Source organism: Strongylocentrotus purpuratus, unplaced genomic scaffold (assembly GCF_000002235.5).
Source record: "Strongylocentrotus purpuratus isolate Spur 01 unplaced genomic scaffold, Spur_5.0 spur5_scaffold_18, whole genome shotgun sequence".
Lineage (NCBI taxonomy): Eukaryota > Metazoa > Echinodermata > Echinoidea > Camarodonta > Strongylocentrotidae > Strongylocentrotus > Strongylocentrotus purpuratus.
In genome coordinates this window covers 29,932,593-29,944,818 of record NW_022145603.1, presented here as the reverse complement: position 1 = coordinate 29,944,818, position 12,226 = coordinate 29,932,593, and the positions used below count along the sequence as shown (strand labels likewise).

Genomic DNA, 12,226 nt, shown 5'->3' with positions numbered 1-12,226 from the left:
TGCATCCCAAGATGGTTTTAGGGATTGAACCTCATGCACGCCAAGATAGATTTGGGGATTGAACCTCATGCATCCCAAGATGGATTTGGGGATTGAACCTCTTGCACGGCAATATGGATTGGGGATTGAACCTCATGTATCACAAGATAGATTTGGGGATTGAAACTCATGCCTCCTAAGATGGATTTGGGGATTGAAACTCATGCATTCCAAGATGTATTTTGGGATTGAAACTCATGCATCCCAAGATGGATTTGGGGATTGAAACTCATGCATCCCAAGATGGATTTGGGGATTGAACTTCATGTAACCTAAGATTGATTTGGGGATTGAACCTCATGCATCCTAAGAAGGATTTGGGGATTGAACCTCATGCATGCCAAGATAGATTTAGGGATTGAAACTCATGTACGCCAAGATGGATTTGGGGATTGAACCACATGTATCCCTATATGGATTTGGGGATTGAACCTCTTGCACGCCAAGATGGATTTGGGGATTGAACCTCATGCATCCCAAGATGAATTTGGGAATTGAAACTCCTGCAACCTAAGATTGATTTTGGGGATTGAAACTCATGCATCCAAAGATGGATTTGGGGATTGAAACTCATGCATCCTAAGATGGATTTGGGGATTGAACCTCATGCATGCCAAGATGGATTTTTGGGATTGAACGTCATGTATCCCAAGATGGATTTGGGGATTGAACCTCATGCATCCCAAGATGGATTAGGGGAGTGAACCTCATGCATTCCAAGTTAGATTTGGGGATTGAACCTCATGCATCCCAAGATTGATTTGACGATTGAACCTCATGCACGCCAAGATTGATTTCGGGATTGAACCTCATGCACGCCACGATGGATGTGGGGATTGAACCTCATGCATTCCAAGTTAGATTTGGGGATTGAACCTAATGCATCCCCAGATGGATTTGGGATTGAACCTAATGTATCCCAAGATGGATTTGGGGATTTACACAAATGCATCCCAAGATGGTTTTAGGGATTGAACCTCATGCACGCCAAGATAGATTTGGGGATTGAACCTCATGCATCCCAAGATGGATTTGGGGATTGAACCTCTTGCACGGCAATATGGATTGGGGATTGAACCTCATGTATCACAAGATAGATTTGGGGATTGAAACTCATGCCTCCTAAGATGGATTTGGGGATTGAAACTCATGCATTCCAAGATGTATTTTGGGATTGAAACTCATGCATCCCAAGATGGATTTGGGGATTGAAACTCATGCATCCCAAGATGGATTTGGGGATTGAACTTCATGTAACCTAAGATTGATTTGGGGATTGAACCTCATGCATCCTAAGAAGGATTTGGGGATTGAACCTCATGCATGCCAAGATAGATTTAGGGATTGAAACTCATGTACGCCAAGATGGATTTGGGGATTGAACCACATGTATCCCTATATGGATTTGGGGATTGAACCTCTTGCACGCCAAGATGGATTTGGGGATTGAACCTCATGCATCCCAAGATGAATTTGGGAATTGAAACTCCTGCAACCTAAGATTGATTTTGGGGATTGAAACTCATGCATCCAAAGATGGATTTGGGGATTGAAACTCATGCATCCTAAGATGGATTTGGGGATTGAACCTCATGCATGCCAAGATGGATTTTTGGGATTGAACGTCATGTATCCCAAGATGGATTTGGGGATTGAACCTCATGCATGCCAAGATGGATTAGGGGAGTGAACCTCATGCATTCCAAGTTAGATTTGGGGATTGAACCTCATGCATCCCAAGATTGATTTGACGATTGAACCTCATGCACGCCAAGATTGATTTCGGGATTGAACCTCATGCACGCCACGATGGATGTGGGGATTGAACCTCATGCATTCCAAGTTAGATTTGGGGATTGAACCTAATGCATCCCCAGATGGATTTGGGGATTGAACCTAATGTATCCCAAGATGGATTTTGGGATTGAACCTCATGCATCCCAAGATGGATTTGGGGATTGAACCTTATGCGTCCCAAGATGGATTTGGGGATTGAACCTCATGCATGCCAAAATGGATTAGGGGATTGAACCTCATGCATCCTGAGAAGGATTTGGGGATTGAACCTCATGCATCCCAAAGATGGATTTGGGGATTGAACCTCATGCATCCCAAGATGGATTTGGGGATTGAACCTCATGTATCTTAAGATGGATTTGGGGATTGAACCTCATGCACGCCAAGATGGATTTTCGGGATTGAACGTCATGCATCCTAAGATGGATTTGGGGATTGAACCTTATGCTGCCAAGATGGATTTGGGGATTGAACCTCATGCAACCCAAGATGGATTTGGGGAATGAACCTCATGCATCCCAAGATGGATTTGGGGATTGAGATTCATGTAACCTAAGATGGATTTGGGGATTGAAAATCATGCATCCCAAGATGGATTTGGGGATTGAGATTCATGCAACCTAAGATGGATTTGGGGATTGAAACTCCTGTATCCTAAGATGGATTTGGGGATTGAACCTCATGCATCCCAAGATGGATTTAGGGATTGAAACTCAAGCATCCCAAGATGGATTTGGGGATTTACACTCATGCACGCCAAGATGGATTTGGGGATTGAACCTCATGCACGCCAAGATGGATTTGGGGATTGAACCTCATGCAATCCAAGATGGATTTGGGGATTTACACAAATGCATCCCAAGATGGTTTTAGGGATTGAACCTCATGCACGCCAAGATAGATTTGGGGATTGAACCTCATGCATCCCAAGATGGATTTGGGGATTGAACCTCTTGCACGGCAATATGGATTGGGGATTGAACCTCATGTATCACAAGATAGATTTGGGGATTGAAACTCATGCCTCCTAAGATGGATTTGGGGATTGAAACTCATGCATTCCAAGATGTATTTTGGGATTGAAACTCATGCATCCCAAGATGGATTTGGGGATTGAAACTCATGCATCCCAAGATGGATTTGGGAATGAACTTCATGTAACCTAAGATTGATTTGGGGATTGAACCTCATGCATCCTAAGAAGGATTTGGGGATTGAACCTCATGCATGCCAATATAGATTTAGGGATTGAAACTCATGTACGCCAAGATGGATTTGGGGATTGAACCACATGTATCCCTATATGGATTTGGGGATTGAACCTCTTGCACGCCAAGATGGATTTGGGGATTGAACCTCATGCATCCCAAGATGAATTTGGGAATTGAAACTCCTGCAACCTAAGATTGATTTTGGGGATTGAAACTCATGCATCCAAAGACGGATTTGGGGATTAACACTCATGCATCGAAAGATAGATTTGGGGATTTACACAAATGCATCCCAAAATGGATTTGGGGATTGAAACTCATGCATTTTAAGATGGATGGGGGATTGAACCTCATGCATCCTAAGATGGATTTGGGGATTGAACCTCATACATGCCAAGATGGATTTGGGGATTGAACCTCATGCATCCCAAGATGGATTTGGGGATTGAACCTCATGCATCCCAAGCTGGATTTTAGGATTGAACCTCATGCATGCCAGCAGTGATGTCTTTACAGTTACAGAAGATCTTAATTGAGGCAAGAACATAGATGCTTAATCCTTCCATTAATATATCAACCTAAGATGGATCGGGGATTGAAACTCATGCAGGGAAAGTCTGAGTTGTATCAGACTATGTACCTAACCCAATGATGAGACATCTTTTTGTTTTAAATCTGCGGTACGATATCCTAAAGTGAACCTCCTCATTGAACCTCTTCAAACTTGTTTCTTCACATTTCTTAAGATTACAAGATAGGACAAATTTAAGGAGAAGGTGACTAAGGAATAGAATGTTGGAGGTACAGATTGTTACATAACAGGTGATAGGTATTGCCTGTAGCTTTCTTTTTTGGGGGCTTCTATATTTTGAGGAGCGGCCTAAATTAGAATTGGGAATTTCACTTGGAATTTCATGCAGGTCTGGTGCTAGCCCACTTCAGACCCATAGCCTAACAGGGCCTTCTCAACACCATCTTGACAAGAAGACAGAAGGGAAAAGAGAAGGGTAGGAAAGTGAAGGAAAAGATGGGAGAGTACATGGAAGCATAAGATAGGAAAGGAGAGGATAGGAGGATATTCTAAGTAAAGGCCGAAAAGAAACCAAGCTCCTTTACAGGTATCTCAGATACACTCACCCATATTCTCCTTAATGCTCTGTTTCAAGGTTGTCCCTCCCAAGCATGATCCATGATCTGATGATGCAGAATTAAGCCTTTGTGTGAATTCACTGACTTCTCTCCTGGAAGCTGGATGGCACCTGAATTAATCTGACTCATCAAACAAAAGGTTAGGTACTGAATAGATGGTACAAGTTTCTAAGAGTCAACACGGTAAGCAAGTCATGTTTTAGTAGTGCCTGTAATTAGCGAAAATTTTATTTTGCTCCCATCCCTTTAAATATTATAGAAGCTATGTGTACTTACCTGAAGTCAGGAACTCGCCTCCCCCTCCCTAACCTCTCCCCAACCCCTCCCTAACCCTAACCCTAACCCTCACTTAGCCTTTATCTCTATCTCTCTCTCTCTTTCTCTCCCTCACACTCTATTTCTCTCTCACACACTCTCTCTCTCTCTTTTCACTCTCCCTCTCCCTTTCTCTCCCACTTTCTATCACCTCCCTCCCCTCTCTATTTTCCCTCATTTTCCCTCTTCTCTCTCTCTCCTCTGTCTTGCTTTCTCTCTCTCTCATCACTCTTCTCTCTTTCTCTCTCTTACTCTCTCTCTCTCTCTTTATATACATATATATATATATCTCCTCTCTATCTTCTCTCTCTCTCCCATCTCCCTCTACCTATAAAACAAAGGGATGGTCTGATCATATTTATATAGCCTAGAACGATATAAAAGGTTGGCCTGGTCATTCTTGAAGAACGATATAAAAGGATGGCCTGATCATTCTTGAAGAATGATATAAAATAATGGCCTGATCATTCTTAGAGAATGAAATAGAGGGATGGCCTGGTCATTCTTAGAGAATGAATTAGAGGAATGGCCTGGTCATTCTTAGAGAATGAAATAGAGGGATGGCCTGGTCATTCTTAGAGAATGAATTAGAGGAATGGCCTGGTCATTCTTAGAGAATGAAATAGAGGAATGGCCTGGTCATTCTTAGAGAATGAATTAGAGGAATGGCCTGGTCATTCTTAGAGAATGAAATGGAGCAATGGCCTGATCATTCTTAGAGAATGAAATGAATAAGCTCTATCATTTCAAGAGAATGATAAGAAGAGATTGATTCCAATATGCTCCATTATTAAGAGAAGTTTCTGATTTTCTGATTACACATTTAAATTTCTTTCCTGAAATGAAACTTTTATCTACAAAGACGGTATGGTTCATCAGATGACTGGTAGTAACAGAAAGCTATAGCTGCAAGAATTACAATCGGACTAGCTGTCGGAGAGAATGGGAATGTACAAAGAATATAACTTGTATTGGCCCATATTGATTCCAGTCATGTTCTGATTCTTTTTCTCTGTATATGGCCTCTCTATTTCAGCGACTTGCTCTGTCATCCTTTTTTCCTAGATATTGCTTTTCTCTCAATTGATGTTGTGATTATTCCAGTCAATATGGTTGCTGATGGCAAGTGTCCTTAATACAAAAGTTGGGATCCTTCCTGAATCTTGCTGAGAGGTGGTCATCCCGTATACTTCTCCTTGACCTGTTGATATTCTTTCTTTTTTTTCACCCTGAACTTCTTAGTGGTTTCTGCAAAGTATGCTCATTTGCAGCGTTTGAAGATGCGATAATCAACTCTTGCAGATTCATCGATCAACCACTCATCCTTGGGATGTAATCCATTTAGTTTGAAGAGAGGAAGTATGGAAGTGGCTATGTTGAATTTCTTGGAAGCTTCTCTGCATTGCCTCCATGGTTACCGTTTCTGTATGTAGGTTGCTGCTGAGAGCAGACTTTTGATTCATCTGCTCTTACATTCCATTAAAGGGAGACTGCATAAATCTACAAATTTGTGTGCTTCATTGAATAACTCCATTGGTGATGAGTTGAAAAGATTTCTTGAGTATGTTCAGAAAAGATAAATCCCTGGTGTTGATATCTGTGTATGCTCACTTTCTTAGCTATATCCTCTCCTTCTTCTCCCTTATGAGATTCTTCTAATCCAGGCTGACTGAAGTAAATCCATTCTCTTTACATACTAGTCTCCAGATGAATTGAAGTAGGTTGAACACAAGATGATTTGATGTCTCGTCATTTCTATACACCCCATCCTCTGACTTTAATCAATGTTCTGGCAATTAACCCGTAGATGATTGAAGAGGTTTATCTTCTATGTGCATTCCCGTGATTTTGGACTGTGGCCGGACTGCGATTCTCCCAGCTATCGCTAGCCATCACTACCCCTCGTCTGATAAAGCATACATTTTATTGTAGACAAAAGTCCCATAAGGTAAATGGTAAATATATTTGATGTGTAATCAGAAAATTTGGCCTCTATCCATCAATGAACCTCTTCAATGATGCTCAATCATTTTTAAAGAAAAAATTCAAGGGGATGGGAAAATACACTATATCACCCAAAACGAATGATGTAAAATGATAGCCTGATTTGATCTACCATTCTCAATAGTGAATGATGTTATTGAGTATCTGGCATCACCTGAAAAGTGAACCGAATCACTGTGACCCTTAGGTCTCTTCCAATATTTTACTGGGTGTGATGTGCTGGTGTATGGCCACAACACCAGGTACTTCCCTGCTTTTTTATGAAGAGTGCAGTGGGTTTCAACATGCACAGGTGGTGACTTCTCCTACACACATGGCCTACATTTAAACATCCCATTTAAGCACTCTATCCTGAAAGATGAGGTGGTTTCCACTGTAACGTAGACTAAGTCCGACGAACAAGGGAAGGGGTGTTAAGACACAAAGGCTTCACCCAATCATCCACCTGAGTTCAACAAGTCCATCTGGATTGGATTTGAACCCATATTTTTTGTTTGATTTGCAGACACTCTACCAACTTAGCTTATTCAGTAGGTCACCAATTTGTGTGATGAGGTCCTCTTGGAGTTCCTATTAACTAGGCCTTAAATCAGTCAGGAAGGCTGGGTAGTTTAACACTGTCTTTGTGTAGAATAAAGCTTTTAGGGTAAATTAATCTAAATTTTCCACACTCAAACCAGCTAGTGAGGTAAGTAATAATAATAATGAATAATAATAATAATAATAATATTTAATTTGTATATAGCGCTCAATACAAACATCTCTAAATGCTTTACAAATATACTATTACCCCGGTCATTGGATTCAGTGCTTGCCCGCACACAATGTGTGTACAATCTCCACTCCCTGGGGAGCATTCCAGCCGGGCGTTACACGACGCTCAAAAACTGTTTGACCAACAATGACGATCGCATCCTACCGGGAACCCATTTAATACCTGGGTGGAGAGTAGCAAGTGCAGGTTAATATCTTGCCAAAGGATATTAGTGCAATGTCGGGTACCTGGTAGGATACCAAATTCTGCTGCAGTATAGTTCTGCTTCATGTGCATACTATTCACTTATATCAAGTGCATTAGATGTGCACAGGTGTCAAAACCAATGAAGACTTACACAAAGCTTGTGAAAGAGGTTTATCTCTTTGCTGACCACATCTTAATGTGTTCATTCTGCACGCTGGTAATCATTGGTATTCTTCCAGCCACATCCGTATCAGGGATTCAGTTGGACATGCTTAATGAACACAGGTCATGATATTTTTGACAATCAGGTGTCTTCCAGACCTCAGACTTAATTATGAGGACTGATTCCACAAAGCCAGAGAATCAGCTTTGTCTTTAGACTGACCACATTGTATTAGGTCTGCATGTTAATAATCGTCAATTGGTGTTTTTGCAAGCCTCATACTTTGGGGTACTTCTACAAAACCAGAGAATCAGTTTTATCTGTATTCTGACCACATCTTAATAGATGAGGTTTGCATGCTGAAGTTCATATGTGTCTTCCAAGCCTTGTACTTAATGAGGATTTTCATTTTCATACTGAACACATCTCATAAATCTCACAATCATAGAAGTATGTCTTGCAAACCTCATATTACTTTGAGCCTGCTTCTACAAAAGCTAGTGAATCAGTTATACCTGTTCACCCCAGAAAACTCAATGTACAAGATGCTAATTGTCATCCGTACATCATAACTCCTGTCCTGAGAGAAACAGACAAAGTAGGAGCCATTTTCTCAGTTCAATTGCAATAGACAGAGGTCATAGTTTACAGTCTTACTACTGCTAATAGACTCTCTTTTGATTGATGCTTAGCTGGGGAGATGTTGCTGGAGTAACTTTAATGTCATTAAAAAAGCCTTAAAGAAAATCACAAGTCAGTGATGGAGTGGTTGGAAATACAAATTAAAAGTTGATAATGCAATGAGGGTAAACTGCATTAGTAAGTGACCTTAGATGTGTAAGCCTTTCTCATAGCTGTTCATTTTACTTTGAAACAGCAAGATACCTTCTATCTAGATCTATTGTCACATGGTTTAAACACTTGTTCAAGCATGTCTTGTTTTGCTTGGGGATGACAGGTATACAGTTGTCTGTACCAGGTATAAACTTACTTATTTCTTCAAGCATATTGGACTTTTAAAGTTTGTGGATGGCTCTTATTAGGGATTAGATAAATAAATGGTAAATCTTATCACTAATCTATAATCTTTATACAGAATTGATAAATTCTGATTAATTTTCAAAACTCTCGGTTCAAACAACATGCTTTTCCAACTTTCACACACTACAATATGGTACACTGCAATGCTTTCATACACTGCAATATAGTGGCCCAAGGAAACAGTGTTAAAGACATGAATGATATGGTTAGGGATGGAAATTATGGAAAGGAAAGGAAGTAAAGATGAACCAACAAAGAAAGAGTATAGAAATCTATGCATACTTACATTGAGGGAAGTATGTCGAATACAATTTGAATATTTTTGGGCTCTCCCCATCCCCAAAAAGTTGACGAAATGGTAAAGAAAAGACTGCATGAAATTTTGGGATTGTATTCTACACACTTCCAAGTCCTTCCATTTTCGATATTCCTGCAAAGAAAAATATATATATTTTGGACAGGCAAGAATCTACCGTACATGACTGTCTTACCATACTGACTCCATGAAACCTGCTTCTCATCTATCCAGTGTCGAACCTGATGCCTGGGTCTTCATAATTCAAGTGTCATACAGCTTTCAAGAGAGAGGTCAGTGATTCCAAACAAAGGCTTCTTTCTACATCATCGTCACATGGATCACACTGTGGAAGAGACAACCTTGAAAACCAGAACAAGAAGGAGAATATGAGATCATGTTTCTGGATCTCTGAAAAGAGGTAAGTAACTGTTTGGTCTTTAAATAGAATATGGAAATAGGAAAAGATAGAGAAAGAATAGTTGGAAAGTACGAATAGATATAGCAAAGTAGAAAAGACAAATAAATGCCTGATGTTTCCCTGTCCAAGGCCATGGAACAATGAAGTGCAGATGAAAGCACTTGATGATGAAGAGTTCATCTGCACCTTGGTCTAAAAGAAAATTTTGTTTCACAAAGAAAGCTGACAATTGTGTAGGAGGATGCAATTAACCCAAAGCAATTTGAGTTTCTCTGCCAGTTTTGGATGCAGAAACAGAGGTGGCCAATATGAGGTCCCATATGTGTTGCTTGATATCAAAAGAAGCCCTTCAAAGCTCTGTATACCGTAAAGCTTCAAGAGTGCATAGCATAAGCAATAAATAAATAGGCACCTTACCAAGTGAGCTGCCTCAAGATCCCATGATTTAGAGTTTCTATTTCTATTACACTATTTTGAAGATGTCGTTCATTAATTGAATTCCCCAGGGGATATATCGGCGTATCCCTTAGAAAAGGAAGGACACCTGTTGCTAGAAGTATTACAAGGGATCAATCTTCGTGCAAATGGCCTGATTTATACAGGGGATGATGGTGGGAAAAAGAGGGCCAATGCAAGTCAAGGGCACATCCGTGCACCACCTGGTGGGTGGAAGGACCAGGTTGTATATAGCCCTTTCACCCCTGTAGTGAATAGTGACAGGGAGAACATGGACTTGACGGAACTAAAGAGACAGTTTAAAGAGCTATCCGAGAGGCAGCCCACCAAACTGAAAAATCCCAATCTTTGATGGAAAAGCTGCGGAGGTCGATGATTTTGTCATTAGCATTAAGGGATCATTTGCCAGATGTGGGATTGCAGAGGACGAAAAGGTAGCCTATCTCCTTGAATTTGTTAGAGGCGTTCCCAAGATAGAGGTCCAATCCCTCCAGAAAGAAGGAAAGACAGCGGAGGAGATTTTGACATTCCTTCGGAATTCCTATGCCTGTTTGCGCAACCTGGGGGAATTACAAAGATTTTTCTCGAAAGAAGGCAGAAGAGGGGGGAACCTCTGCGAGAGTTTGCCATGGACCTTGAGAGGAGATTCAACAGCCTCTGCAGGAGAGAGCCCTAGCTCTACTCGGATCCTAACGCAATCCTCATTGAACAATTCATCAAAGGTCTTGATGACCAAGTACTGAGGAACGCCAGCAGGGATAGATATGAATTCAATAAGAATTTGGACTTCTGTGAGTTAAGGGAGTTTGACGTACGGAAATCAGGACAAGAAATGCCCCGGGTCCATTGCCACGATGGTGCCCGACAGGCAGCCCTCCAGACAAAGCAGATAGAGGAATAGACTCCTTCATCAGATGTGCTCCTCGCGATAAAGGAAATGGGAGAGATGGTTGTTAAGGCTGTCAGAGAGGTACTACCCCCAACTTCAGTCACCAACGCTACAGATGGTCCTCATGCTCCGTATGCGATGAAGCGACAGAGAGGTCCATGTTATTCTTGCGGTGCTTATGGACATTTTGCAAGAGAGTGCCAAGGGCAGCAGTGGTGTCAACCAGATCAGTATTGGGGCCAACAGGAACCAAAGAGTTTCCAACAGGAACCACAGAAGTCCCAACAGGAACCACAGAAGTCCCAACAGGAACAACAGAAGTTTCAGCATGAACAACAGAGGTTTCAGCATGAACAACAGAGGTTTCAGCAGGACCAACAGAGGCTCCATCAGGAAAGACAGCGGTCCCAACAGGAACAACAGAGACCCCAACTAGATCATCAGGAGAGCCAGCGACAGATGAGGGTGGGAACCTCATGTGTCAATGCTAGTTCTGAGTGCACAAGTAAAGATTTCATGACGAAGGCGGTTGGTGACTGCTATGCGGTAGATGTCGAGTTCAAGGATGACAATGTGTCTTGTTTATGGGACCCAGGCTCTCAAGTCACCACAGTTGGAGAGACTTTTTTCAGAGAACATCTAGAGCCTCAGGGATTTGTGCTGGAAAAGGTCCCTACCCCATTCTTACTTGTCTCTACAAATGAGAGTGATATTCCTTACGTAGGGTGCTTTGAGACTGACGTCAAGGTCCTTGGAGAACTAGTGCATGGTTCCAGTAAACACAGGTACTCTTAGGAAAGGTCTAAATCAGATATATTGGTTTTACCTGCTATTAATGCTATTCAAGCACAATGGCATCAGGCCAGGCAAAGCCTTTGATATGATTTTGTTTTAATCCAAAGGCTTTTGTTTACCTATGGAAATAATCCTAAGTATTGCCCCAAACCTGAATGGATGGATAAGCACACATCCAAGTTGGACTCCATATCATATGTCTCTGTTGCAGGAGAGGAGGACCCCACCCATCTATGTGAATAATCAGGAGGGGTGGGGGATATTCTTGATGACCGTGACTTCTGATGGCTTTGAACATATATTTCCTTACCAGATAACCTGGTATTGCTAGAATAAACCACTTTTGTTATATATTAATATTCTTTATTTATTTATTTTTTTTTTTTTGGGGGGGGGGGGGGGGGGGGGGGGGGAAGTTTCTTTTAAGTTGTAAAGTTGGCATGCTACCTAGATACACTATTGAACTGTAGAGGTGAGCTCATTCAGTGAAACCTGCCAAGAATCTTAATTAGTCCCATAGGAGTACTTGGTGGACTATAAGGTACCAGTAAACACAGGGACTCTTAGGAAAGGTCTAAATCAGATGTAGTGGTTTTACTTGTTATTAATGCAATTCAAGCACAATGGCATCAGGCCAGGCAAAGCCTTTGATATGATTATGTTTTGATCCAAAGGCCAGTTCAGGTTTTG

At 41.4% G+C, this 12,226-nt stretch overlaps 1 long non-coding RNA gene across 4 annotated transcripts in view; it reads left to right on the top strand.

Moving 5' to 3' along the window:
- LOC105436494 overlaps positions 1–12,226 on the top strand; it is a 50,927-nt gene that overhangs the window by 25,733 nt on the left and 12,968 nt on the right. For all 4 annotated transcript variants that reach the window (XR_004064805.1, XR_004064803.1, XR_004064804.1 and 1 more), the window contains exon 6: positions 9,210–9,396. This is a non-coding gene — a long non-coding RNA (uncharacterized LOC105436494). The remainder of the gene's footprint in view (positions 1–9,209; positions 9,397–12,226) is intronic.